A 14,950-nucleotide genomic window follows, 5' to 3' on the forward strand; every position below is an offset into this window, starting at 1 on the left:
GGCAAGTGATCTCCCCTCAAGCATCCCTAGGATAACACCATCACAACAAGAGAGTATGCCTCACTTTCGATACTCCCCACAGTAACCACTACATACTACTAGGATATAACCCTTACACAGCAATGCCATGCTGATAGATCCCAAAGAAAAGGAATAAGCATAAAATCCACGATACTCAACACCCAACTATCTCCTCAAACCATATACAACACAATCAGTCACCAACACTTAATCGGCTACTCTGATCATTCTTCCCAGGACAATTTACATACTTAACCAAAGAAACCTTACGCCCTAGCGTCAACACCATCACTTTCCCTTTTTACCGTTCCTCAGAACACCCTTGGCCTCGACAAAAGTCAAATGAGGCTACCAACTAGACCTGCGAGATCACACTCATCCCAGTCATTATAATTATCAGTCTATCTCTTCAGATCCTCAACCAACTAGCACTTCAATGACCCCATACTACCTGCCTTATCGTGCAACCCTGCACTATACAACTAAAATTGACCACTATACCTCGGCCCGGACTCTCTCGACAACCGTGATAACCTATCGCTCATTCACCAAGCCATACAATCAACTCACTGAGAGTCAATTACTCGCAACGCGCTCTTGTAGCTGTCTAAAATGAGGATCACTCTTCAATAAACCAGTCTCTAAAACATACTCTTATAATACCACGAAATGATCCACATCCTGCAATCGGTTATCCGGCACTGGCATGATTTCAGTAAATGCCTACGTCGCCCTAAACCTACAGAGTCCAACAAATCCCCTTAATAGTCATAATCAACACGCTTCCTCAGACCGTAACAGAATACCCGAAATACACGTCTATAACCGATAGAATACACTTGTGACTCAAACAACCTCCATCACACCCACTACAAAGAGGTTCGAAAAGAACCTCAGTACCAAACCATGACCTAAGTCACAAACACTAACCCCCCAAGGTCACACCTTTCTCCCACGAAACCCTCACTCTATACACCTGACCTTTCCGGTTACAAAACCCCTACACTGGTGCATGAAACTCATATACAACATAGACACCATGCCATGAAATACGAACCTACTCTAAAGTCGTGCTTTAAGTACTGCACAAAATGCAACAAGAAGATCAGAATGATTACACACCAAATAGCTCAACCCACGAGTTAGAAGTCCACGTCATTCGTTCGATAAGAACCGACAACCCAAACAACCCTAGAGCAAATGAGCTCCTCGCCTACTCAGGTCAAAACCCACACAACCATCCATTCTCAACCGCATACTCCTATACATGTATACATATAATAATAATAACCACATACTCCTATACATGTATACATATAATAATAATAATAATAATAATAATAATAATAATAATAATCGTATCTCATACCATGATACAATCATGTCCCATCATTTATAATTTTATTTTATATATTTTTTTAAACACCCCGTCTTTCATTTTTTTTAAAAAAAATACTTGTATAACCATACCTAATAACCGTCACAATACCAAACGAGACATGCTTACACCTACCATGCTCACTACTTGCCACATTATCATTTAAAATAAACTACACACACCGTACCTACCACTTGCCGTTACCACCTAAATCACACTTATCATTATATCATAATTAATATGTTTTCAATTATTTATACATTTCATCGTCATGGCTGTTGATCAAATTCCCTAATCCTTTAATTTTGATAATAACAAATCAATAATAATGTGTTTTTCTAATGGTTCAAATGAGTTTAAATGCAAGGAAATGGAGATCTTATTTTAGAAAGGGTGGAAGGGACTTCAAGTCATCATGTGGTCTCCCAAAGCATCAAGAGGCTGTAAATGCTCTTCAATATGATAATCTCACTATAAATGTATAGTCAAAGTATTCCAAATGAAATTCAAAGGGTCAATATTTGTTCTTGATCATCTTCAAAAGAAAAGGGCCTAAAACTCAAAGTTCAAGTAGCACACGTCGACTGATTTGATACACATGTCGACCGGTATCTAGGCAGTGGCAAAAATCCAAGTTGAACCTTATACACGTCGACCAGTTTGACACACATATCGACCGGTATCTAGGCAGTAGCTAATGTCAAAGTGAAGCTCAGTATACGTCGACTGGTTTAGTGTACACATCAACCGAATCATGAATAACACGTTGACCGGTTTGTAGCACACGTCGACCGGTTTACAGCACTCGTCGACCGGTTTATTCTACATGTCGATCGGTTTGGTCGCAGGTATGCAGATTCAAATTTGTAACGGCTATATCTTCATTTAATGCTATGAACTACCTACAATAACTCTATTGAATTCAAAATATCTACAAATAGAGAAGGTTGGAGCTCAAAGCACAATACACACAAGTGAGAATACTCAAGAACATCATTCAAGAGCATTCAAAGAGCCTAAAATTCTAATCTGAGCATTTACTTCTTATTTTCTCTCTCATATCAGTTCAGAGACTAGAGCTTCATTTATTTCATCTGCTTACTTTAGTGTGAGAGTTATTCTTGTAATATCTTCTAGAAAAAGAGAGAGAGAGAATCAATATTGTAATCTTTATTTTTATATCTCTACTATCTTGTAAGGGTTGGTGTGACCCAAAACCAAAGCTTAGGAGAAAGGTGTTTTCCAAGCAAGGAAAAGAAGCATAGTCTTGCTTTAATTGACGGTTTGCTCTCCACAATTAAGGAGGAGCTTTAGTGATTTTGGAAAGTCTCAAGGGAGGACCTTGAGCCGGGGAGTAGGAGCTTCCGAACCTCGCTAAATTGCCGAGTCACTGTTTGCAATTCTCTATCTCTATCCTTTTTAATTGTGCTTATATTGCTTGAATATTTTTATTGTGTATTGCTTTCTATTTAGTTGAAAATAAATTTTTAAAATTACAAACATTGGCCATTGACTCTATTCACCCCCCTCTAGAGTCAATTAGTGACTAACAATTGGTATCAGAGCCTAATCTCTAGAAAAAGACTTGACCATCTTAGAGAACGATCATGGCAAATACAATGTTTCACCAAGAAGGTTAATCTAACAATAGACCTCCATGGTTTGATGGAAGTGACTACAACTATTGGAAAATCAAAATGAGAGCATTCCTAAGAGGCATAGATATAGATGTTTGGAAAGCCACCGAACAAGGAGACCATGTTCCAACCAAGGTAGTAAACGGTGAAAATGTTCCAACACCCGATATTGAATGACCCTAAATGATCGTAGGCTTGTACAATGCAATGTCAAAGCCATTACAAATCTCTATTGTGCCTTAAACAAAGACGAATTCAATAGAATTTCGGATTACGAAACAGCCAAAGAAATTTGGGATAAACTTGAAATTACCTATGTAGGTACTAGTCATGTTAAGGAATCCAAAATGAATATGCTCGTACATAAATATGAACTTTTTACCATGAACGGCAAATAAACTATTAGTGAAATGTACTTTCGTTTTACTAACATTGTGAATCCTTTGAAGGCTCTTGGAAAGTCATACACATCATTTGAGAATGTGAGAAAAAATTTTAGGCCATTGCCTAAGAATTGGGAAGCCAAGAAGACCGCCATCCAAGAAGCCAAAAATCTAAACACACTTCCCATAGATGAACTCATTGGTTCATTGATGGCATATAAACTTGAAATGAATGATAGAGATGAAGAAAAAGAGACTCAAAAGAAGGACATTGCCCTTCAAGCTACTACCAAAGAAGTCACAATTGATAAGGCTCCTAATGAAGAAGAAGAAGAAGAAGAAATTGCCCTCATTACCAAAACCGTGAGAAGAGTCCTTCAAATGAAGAAGTTTCAAAAAGGCAACAATTTTAAAAGAAGTGGCTCATCTAGTGAGCAAGGAAAAAGAGAAGCACCTACATGCTTTCATTGTGGAAAACCGGGACATTTCAAATCCTATTGTTATACCTATAAAAATGAAAAGGAAAGGAAAAAGAAAGGCAAAGCCATAAAAGCTACATAGGAGGATGATGATTCAAATGGATCCGAAAGTGACAATGAACTCAACAAATTGGTCAATCTTTGTCTCATGGCCAATGAAGATGAGGTAAATTCTAATCATGACTCATTTGACTTAGAAACTTCTTTTGATGAATTGGTTGATGCACATAACTATTTGCTAGATGCTTTTAAAGAATTACATGATGAATTAGGCAAAATGGTTCAAAAATCTGCTAGCCTTAGAAGAGAAAAACTTATCATTTCTCAAAACCTTGAAAAATCTCAACTTGAAAATGAAACTTTGAAAAAGGAAAAAGAATTAGCTAAAAAAGTGGCCTCAATTAAGTTAATTGCTGAAAATGAATAATTGAAAGTCATTATTGAGGATCAAGTTGAAACCTTAGCCAAATTCACAAAAGGTAGAGAGAATTTGGACCTCATACTTGGAAAGCAAAGAAATGCTTATGCTAAAGATGGGCTTGGTTTTGATCCTCACAACAAAGATTCTTGTTTATTGAAAAAGAGAAAACCATTGAACAATTACTTTGTTAAAAATTCCTCTTTTAGTCCAAAATGCAACTATTGCAAGAAGTTAGGACATAAGATCAATCATTGTTCTATTAGGCCATGTATGACAAAAGAAATTTGGGTTATTAAAGGAACATATATGCCTTTTTCTAACTCTCATGGACCCAAGAAATTGTGGGTACCAAAAGAAGATTACTTAAATTCCTTTTTTAGGTTTGCTTGAAGTCTCCATACTCATCCAAGGACAAATGGTTCCTTGATAGTGGTTGCTCAAGACACATGACAGGAGATCGATTAAAATTTCTCTTTATCAAGTCTCACAAAGGTGGAATCGTTACATTTGGAGATAATTCAAAATGTAAGGTCATCGGGATCGGATCTATTGGTATATCCTCTTCCTTATCTATTAATGATGTCTTACTTGTTAAAGGCTTAAAACATAACTTGTTTAGCATTAGCCAACTATGTGATAAAGGATATGATGTGTTGTTTAAATCAGATAAATGCATTGTTAAAAGGGATAATAATGAAGTATTTCATGCTCTTAGAAATGGTAATGTATATACTTTGCTTTTGTGTGAATTATATGATCAAAATGTTAAGTGCTTTGTTTCTTCAAATGAAAATAGTTGGTTATGGCATAGAAGGTTAGGTCATGCTAGCATGGATTTAATCTCGAAATTATCTAAAAATAAATTAGTCAAAGGCCTCCCGAAGACTAATTTTTTAAAGAATAAAACTTGTAGTGCATGCCAAATAGGGAAGCAAATTAAATCGTCATTTAAAAGGAAAAAGGACTTAACTACTTCAAAACCACTTGAGTTAATTCATATGGATCTATTTGGTTCGGAGAGAATTGCAAGTCTTGGTGGAAAACTCTATGCATTTGTCATTGTTGATGATTACTCTAAATTCACTTGGGTGTTTTTCCTTACCCACAAAAATGAGGCCCATTCAATTTTTGCTAAATTTTGTAAAAGAGTTGAGAATGAACAAGAGTGTAAGATTAAGACCATTAGGAGTGATAGAGGAAGAGAGTTTGAAAACCAAGATGTTGAAAGTTTTTGTGATAATAATGGTTATAATCATAATCTTTCGGCTCCTAGATCTCCTCAACAAAACGGAGTTGTTGAAAGGAAAAATAGGTCTCTCCAAGAAATGGCTAGGACTATGTTAAATGAATATAAATCTCCTAGAACTCTACGGGCCGAAGCCGTTAGTACCGCATGCTATATCATAAATAGAGTCATTATTAGAAAACTTCTGAACAAAACTCCTTATGAACTTTGGAACAAAAGAAAGCCAAACATTGGTTATTTTAAGGTTGTGGGTGTAAATGCTTTGTGTTAAACGATAAAGATAACTTAGGAAAATTTGAACCTAAATCGGATGAAGGGATTTTCTTAGGGTATTCATCTCGTAGCAAAGCATTTAGAGTATTTAACAAAAGAACACTTGTAGTTGTTGAATCTATACATGTTGTATTTGATGAATCACCTCTACCCCCTCTTAGATGCTCTTCGGATGAAAATGAGGATGTGATTGAAATCGAAAAGGACCTTGAGAATCTTGAGTTAAATGATTCATCTCTAAAGATCTCACCAAAGATGATCTAAAAGAAAGTCAATCTCAAGAGGATACTCTTCCTAAGACTTAGAAGCATGTGCCTCATCATCCAATCAATCAAATTATTGGCAATCCATCCAAAGGAGTAAGGACTAGATCTCAAATGAGCAATATATGCAATTTTGTCGCCTTTGTCTCACAACTTGAACCTAAAAATATTCATGAAGCTGAAAATGATGAGTCTTGGCTATTGGCAATGCAAGAAGAACTCAATCAATTTGAAAGAAATGAGGTTTGGCAATTGGTTCAAAGACCTAGAAACAAGACCATCATTGGCACAAAGTGGGTATTTAGAAATAAAAGGGATGAGTTAGGATCGATTATAAGAAATAAGGCAAGACTTGTCGCTCAAGGTTATAATCAAGAAGAAGGAATTGCTTATGAGGAAACATTTGCTCCCGTTGCTAGACTTGAAGTTATACGAATGCTCCTTGCTTTTGCATCCCATAAGAATTTTAAATTATATCAAATGGATGTAAAAAGTGCCTTCTTGAATGGCTTCATTGATGAAGAAGTGTTTGTTAAACAACCACTGGGTTTTGAAAGCTATGATTGTCCAAACCACATTTTTAAGTTGTCAAAAGCCTTGTACGGTTTGAAACAAGCTCCAAGAGCTTGGTATGAAAGACTAAGTGGTTTCTTACTTGAAAATGGTTTTTCTAGAGGAAAAATTGACAATACCCTATTCACTAAAACTATTGATTGCAGCCTATTAATTGTTCAAATTTATGTCGATGATATTATCTTTGGATCATCAAATGATATGCTATGTGAAAATTTTGCTTCTTGTATGCAAAGTGAGTTTGAAATGAGCATGATGGGTGAACTCACTTTCTTTCTAGGATTACAAATTAAACAAACACTTGATGGCATCTTCATTTGCCATTCAAAGTATGTTAAAGATTTGCTAAAGAAATTTGGCTTGGAGGAAGTCAAACATGCCCATACTCCTATGAGCTCATCCTTGAAACTTGATAAAGATGAAAAAGGGGTTAATGTAGATATTAAAAAGTATCGAGGTATGATTGGTAGTCTTTTGTATTTGACCGCAAGTAGACCAGACATCATGTTTAGTGTTTGCTTGTGTGCCCGTTTTCAATCTTGTCCTAAAGAATCTCACCTAAGTGCCGTTAAACGAATTTTTCGTTACTTGAGCAATACCATAAATTTAGGTCTTTGGTATCCTAGATACACCTCATTTGATCTTGTTGGTTACTCGAATGCTGATTTTGGCAGATGCAAAATTGATAGAAAAAGCACTAGCGGGACATGTCACTTTCTTGGACAATCCCTAGTTTCTTGGTCTTGCAAGAAACAAAATTTCGTGGCTCTATCAACGGCTGAATCCGAATATATTGCAGCCGGAAATTGTTGTGCTCAAACTCTTTATATTAAGCAAGAACTTGAAGACTTTGGACTTTTCTTTGATCATATCCCCATTATGTGTGATAATACAAGTGCCATATGTATTTCCAAAAATCCTATTCAGCATTTAAGAACAAAGCATATCGAAATTAGATATCATTTTCTAAAGGATCATGTGTCAAAAGGCGATATTGTGCTCACATATATAAGCACTGAAAATCAACTAGCGGACATCTTCACTAAACCTATTCAAGAAGATCATTTTTGCTCACTTAGAAGGAACTTAGGAATGGCCTGTGAAAATGAAGTGGTTTAATCTTGACAACAGGCTTGATTCAGCTTACTTGATCAAACCGGTTGACATCTCCATACCTTACATTAACCGAATTAAGAGAACCGGTCGATGCCTGGAATGCTTACTTCGACCGGTTCCTGAGATGGGTCAATCTATTTTTTTTCAGGTTATTTTTGAACCATACCCGTGCCATATTTTTATGTTTTTCACTTTTCACTTCGTACCTTCTCTCAGTCTCATTCTCTTCTCTCCTCAAGGCCATTTAGGGTTTATCAAGCTTCATTCCTTCTCGCATCATTCAAGGTAAGATCTACCAAGTCATCTTCCTCATGATTCAACCTGTCTCATAAATTATATGTTCATCTTTTATAACAGTTCTCTCATAATCCTTGTTGGTAGAACTAGAATTAGGGTTCAAAGATAAATTCTCCCTAATATTTCGAATCATAAATCCTAAATTCCTCCTTGATTCATGATAAATATGTTCATTAAAATTTTTTGTGTTCTCCCAGCATCGATTCTTCTTGTTTCAGATTAGGGTTTTGCTGTTATAATTCTTTCAATCAATATTGGTTCCATATATTAACCTATTATCTTTGCCTTCCTTGACTCAAACCATATACATCAATGAGTCCTAGGAGAAACCCACCCCATTCCACTCAAAACAGAGAGAAAAAAACCAAAGCCCTACATGATCATGAAGCCAGTGCCTCTATTCCTCCTCCTCCTCGTAACCTAATGATCTTTCAATCTCTCGAATACAAGGTAAGATTTGAAACCATTTTCCTTCAAAAGAAAGTAGCTTATGGCAAAACTCTCAAAAGCACTGATTGTATTAACAACAATCTAAATACCTATAATCTTTTTGAAGTCGTAGGCTTAGCTGAATTCGTGTCCATGGAGATTCCATTCTATCCAAAAGTGATCTAAGAATGCTCCTAAACCTTCCCAAGGGTGGTCTCCGTCACTATGAAACCTATTCTTGGTAAGAGAGTGATGATTTTAATCCTCTCACCGCTGTTCGTGATATTTGTCACGACAAAACTACTGAGGAAATTAATGACATCAAATCTAGTGATCTTACCATTGAAGCCAGTCTTATCTATCGAGTCATTGTTCATTCCATCATTCCCAAGTCCGGTGGTTATTCCGATGTGTCTTATATGGAAGCTCTTTTAACTTGGTGTGTGCTCAAGGATCATAGAATTGATGTGCCTCACTTAATGTACCATCATATGTTGGATTGTATCAATCGCAAAAAATGCCATCTATACTACGCAATGGCTTTCACTGAGATTTTTCAAGCAAAAGGGGTATCATTTATTGGATAGCCTAAAATAAAGCTGCTATCTCAACATCGCTTTGACAAGTCGGCACTTCTGCGAATAAGATTAAAGAGAGATGATTATGGAAATTGGTTTGATCCCAAATTTGTCGGTGATGCACAAACCAAAAGCGAACATGAAGAATCGGATACGGAAGAACATGGGTGCAACCAAAGTGACAATGAAAACCCTCCAGTCAATGAAATCCCTCCAGCTAATACCGACACTGAGATTTCTCTTGACACCGTGCAGGCTGGCTCATCTGCAGAACAATCTATTCACGACCTAATTCTTCAGCAATTGGCTGTCTCTCGTCAAATTCAAGAGGAAGTAATAATGCTACGAGAAGAGCTACGGAGCATGAAGGATGTGATAACCCCGGATTTCCGGATGCGGGTTAGCTAGGCCCACGCCCGATAACCCAAGGATATCAAATCAATTAGAAATTTAACGAACATAGAATACAATATATAAAACAGGAATGAATAAAATTTTGCTGAAAAAAACTAAAATGAAAATCCTTTAATGGAAAAACCTCCGAATAAACTTTATGTATAAGAACTAGTTTGAATACACCAACTTCTCCTTTAATTCTAATACAACTCAGGAATCTATCTCGTGGACCCCTACTAAAAATTCCAATACTGAACATGAACAACTGCAAAGAAATCCAATGCTTACAATGAGAAAAAATACTCTTACGTCATCGATGGAGTGAATAACTGTATCTGCTCAGCACGATTAAGCTCTAAGCCTGGAACTGACGAACACCTATAAAAATAAGAGTGGGTCAGACCCACATGCAAGTTCTATCCTAACTGCAATCCATACAGTGACCCGATACGCAGTTACACCCTAGATATCTCAGCAATAGCTATCTAGTCCATACATATATAAATATCCACACTAAAGGACATTCACTGGACTATGTAGGGGGTCTCAACCTGAATAGAAGGCAACATGCAAAAACGCACCCAAAGGTGGGCATGAGTACATAGACCTAACAGGGTACACCTCAACCTACTATAACCAGCTATGCATGCACTGCATATACGCACCCTAACCAATGAGTCTGAGACTCAAGCTCATCTCCTGGTACCATAATCATATAATTAAAATCCGTCCAAACCAGAGTATGTCATTCAATTCTTTGTTGATTTGACATAAGACGTATAATCAGTTAACCATTCAACTTATTCAGTTGATATGAGTTAACTCCAAACAACAGTAAATCCAAATGGTCACTCAACCTACTCAGTTGATCTGACCTCAACCACAAACATCAATTAATCCAGATAGTCTCATAACTTACTCAGTTGATCTGACTTAAACAAAATTAGGATTTAATATTTTACAATCCTTTCCTTTAATCCAATAGGTTAGGTTTATGCGTTTTGAGCTAAATTATCCCTAGTATGACACTATCCCATACCGGTGCATACAATCCTCCATATCCATGTAATTGACAGAATATATATTAATTCAGCAATTAAAATCCAAAACTATGTAAAAATTATAGACTATGATTAATAGTACAACAATTTAATATCCAAAACCCAAAAGCCAAGTAATTGCAGAATAATTTATATAATACTTCAGCAATTACAATTCAAAACCATAATCCAGTTAATTGTAGAATAATATATAAGATTTTACAATTAACATCAAACCATGTAAATTACAACCTATAAATTAAAATTTAACAATTTACAGTCTAAACTACTATCCAAATAATTGCAGAACAGTGTTTAGCATTCAGCAATTATAAATCCAAGAGTTAAACCATATAGTTGCAGGAACCGATCTAATGATTCAAAAACTAATATCCAGAGCATGCATAGATCAAATCTAATATAAAACCTTATCATGCATTTAAAAACAAGTGTTATTATCATACTGGATCCCATTAAATTGCTAAAATTTAATTCAGCAATTAATCCGTCTTCCATCCGTTAACAGCGTAGAAAAATTATTAATTTTATACTGTTTGTCCTATTGATTTAAAAATCAACTTAAATCAATTCAAGGTTTTAATCACACCCAAAATTAACTATTTAATCCCTCTGTGAAGTCCCATTAAATTTCTGAAACTTAATCAAGCCATTCAGTTCATTTCTTCTGTTAATAGCATGCACAGTTGTATATTTTTACACTGCTTCATCCTTTATCATAGAGACTTAAACCATGCAACAATAAGTTTAATAACATTTAAAGTTTACCATTTAGACCCTTTGTGAAGTCCCAGACCCATTAGAATAGTTTCCATGTTTAACAGTACCAAACAAGTCGTAGAAAAACAAGTCTGGAAGTGGGAATTGAAGAGAGCCTGCTCTAAATTTTAAAGAGCCGGCTCTTTTGAGCCTGGAGCTGGCTCTAGCAGTCCTAGAGCCGGCTCTTCATGTGTGGGAGCCAGCTCCCACTTCCATGGAGCTGGCTCTCACCCCTTTTGAGAGCTTCCGGCCTCCTTCTGCTCCGTTTCAGCTCATCTTCTCCATCTTTGATCTAATCCTAACACTCTGTTGGTCTCTAAAACTAATTTTAGGAGTTTGATTAACACCTAGCAACTTCCTGTTAATTCATTTACAGTAACTAGAATCAATTACAAGAATTAAATTTGAATTAAAGTTGCAACTGAACTGGATATTCTTTAAAACCAATCTAAAATTAATATACCACAACAGTTCCATTACAACCCCTCTGTTCCTCTTCCCCACTGAACCTAAAGATCTTATATCATTTTAGTATCATTCCCATGGTTTGTTTACAGAAGATGGAAGCAAGTACGGTAACTAAAATTACAACAGAACTTAACATGCTTTAAGGAACAAAACTGGAAGCACACATGCACGAAATGTAAATAAATTTGATTACCACACAAACAGATCATCAATATATCATACCATAAACATGTAAGTTCCAATTTATAATTTATTTAACCCTAGAGACTACCTAGGTGCACAGAACACGAGCCAAAGGGAAGGAGAAAGAATAGAACTTGCCTTTCGGTTTCGGTTTGAAACCTTTCAACGTCGTCTTCTTCCTAGACTTTCCAGCGATCGTGACTGCCATCATGGATTCCTCTTCTCTGGTTCTAACCCTCAAACCACGGCCAAAATCCTCTCTAAATTTGCTCTATTTTTCCCTCACAACCTCTCTTTGTTTTCACTTTAAACTCTCTGTATTATACTGTGCCGTGAATAGGGTTTGTGCTTACAACCCTAAGCAGACCTATCACCATATATATATATAGGCATATGAAAACCTACGTATTACTTATATTTAGAGATGGAATCCCAACTAAACCCTAGTGGCCCAAAAACACGATCCATAAACTAAATACCATAATACTTTAAACTAATTAACTCCTTTAAACAATCCAAACTAATTTAATTAAATAAAATAAAATAAAAATCCAATTAACCAAATTAATTAAAACCATACTTAAATACATAGAATAATTAACCAACAAAACATTTTAAAAACCCAAATAACAATTAAACCAAATAAAGACTAAACAAGTAACTCAACCAAAGAACAAAACAAATAATTTAAGCAATTAAACATATCCACATCATCACATAAAACACTTAAAATAAATAGTAAAATCCCAATTATATCCTTTTTAATTTTAGGGGTATTACAAAGGATGATCTTCAAGAATTGCGCACCAATCTCGCTCAGCCTCCTCACTAGTTGTTTGACCCTCCTCTCTTTTTGATGTGACAAAGGGGAGAATATGTGATCTAAAGTGATCTAGAGATGTGATCTAGGGTGATCTAGGGTGGTCTAGAGATGTGATCTAGGGTGGTCTGTCTAGACTTTCTGTACTTGGGAAAACATTTGGATTTTTGGGGATATTTTGACTTGATATTGCTGTGACTTTTTGTTAAAAGCTAATCTATGACATTTTGCTATGACCTTTATGGTAGTTTGCTATAACATTTGCAAAATGGTTTTATGATGATTTATGCAATTGATCTCAATGAGTCATAGATAGTTGGTTTAGATGAATGCTTGAAATATTGCATGCTAGTTACAATTAGTCATTTATGATCTTCATAAAAAGCATTATATGAAAATTAACTATCCTCTTACTACACTAAGTCTCAATGCCATAAAATTACTTGAAACATGTAAACAGGGGGAGATAACATCTCCAAAATTGAATATGTTCCTACAAAAACATTCTGTCACAAATACTTAAAATTTCAACTCTCCAAAGCATGTCAATTAATATATTCTATGGGCAAAATGGCAGGGGGAGTATCTTTATACAACCCTATATTCTTTAGATCACATAATTGATTTGTCATCATCAAAAAAGGGGAGATTGTTGATCAAATTCCCTAATCCTTTAATTTTGATGATAACAAATCAATAATGATGTGTTTTTTCTAATGGTTCAAATGAGTTTAAATGCAAGGAAATTGAGATCTTGTTTTAGAAAGGGTGGAAGGAACTTCAGGTCATCATGTGGTCTCCCAAAGCATCAAAAGGCTGCAAATGCTCTTCAATATGATCATCTCACTATAAATGTACAATCAAAGTATTCCAAATGAAATTCAAAGGGTCAATATTTGTTCTTGATCATCTTCAAAAGAAAAGGGCCTAAAACTCAAAGTTCAAGCAGCACACGTCCACTAGTTTGATACACATGTCGACCGGTATCTAGGCAGTGGCAAAAATCCAAGTTGAAGCTCATACACGTCGACCGGTTTGACACACATGTCGACTAGTATCTAGGCAGTAGCTAACGTCAAAGTGAAGCTCAGCATACGTCGACTGGTTCAGTGTACACATCAACCGCATTATGAAGAACACGTCGACCGGTTTGCAGCACACGTCGACTGGTTTACAGCACACGTCGACCAGTTTATTCTACATGTCGACCGGTTTGGTCGCAGGTCTGCAGATTCAAATTTGTAACGGCTATATCTTCATTTAATGCTCTCAACTATGTACAACAGCTCTATTGAATTCAAAATATCTACAAATAGAGAAGGTTGGAGCTCAAAGCAAGATACACACAAGTGAGAATACTCAAGAACATCATTCAAGAGCATTCAAAGAGCCTGAAATTCTGATCTGAGCATTTACTTCTTATTTTCTCTCTCATATCAGTTCAGAGACTAGAGCTTCATTTATTTCATCTACTTACTTTAGTGTGAGAGTTATTCTTGTAATATTTTCTAGAAAGAGAGAGAGAGAGAGAGAATCAATATTGTAATCTTCATCTTTATATCTCTACTATCTTATAAGGGTTGGTGTGACCCAAAACCAAAGCTTAGGAGAAAGGTGTTCTCCAAGCAAGGAAGAGAAGCATAGTCTTGCTTCAATTGACGGTTTGCTCTCCACCATTAAGGAGGAGCTTTAGTGATTTTGGAAAGTCTCAAGGGATGACCTTGAGCCGAGGAGTAAGAGCTTCCGAACCTCGCAAAATCGCCAAGTCACTGTTTGCAATTCTCTATCTCTATCCTCTTTAATTATGCTTATATTGCTTGAATATTTTTATTGTGTATTGCATTCTATTTAGTTGAAAATAAATTTTTAAAATTACAAACATTGGCTATTGACTCTATTCACCCCCCCTCTAGAGTCAATTAGTGACTAACAATGGCCATATAACACACATTTTCGCAATTAAACATGTAAGCATATGAACACTTAGCAAATAAGCATGTCTTTTAAAACTGTAAACACATAAGCAATTAAGCAAGTAAACATGCTTCTCAAGTAACAAACACTTTAACACATAAACACATAAACAATGCAATTCACCTTCCACACAACCCTAGGTAGGCCTCTACCCGTCATCCTACTGGTTTTCGAACCATGGCTTTGATATCAAATTTG

Source organism: Cornus florida, unplaced genomic scaffold, assembly GCF_030987335.1.
Source record: "Cornus florida cultivar Cherokee Brave unplaced genomic scaffold, ASM3098733v1 CherokeeBrave_3.0.0_Hap2_Chr05, whole genome shotgun sequence".
NCBI lineage: Eukaryota > Viridiplantae > Streptophyta > Magnoliopsida > Cornales > Cornaceae > Cornus > Cornus florida.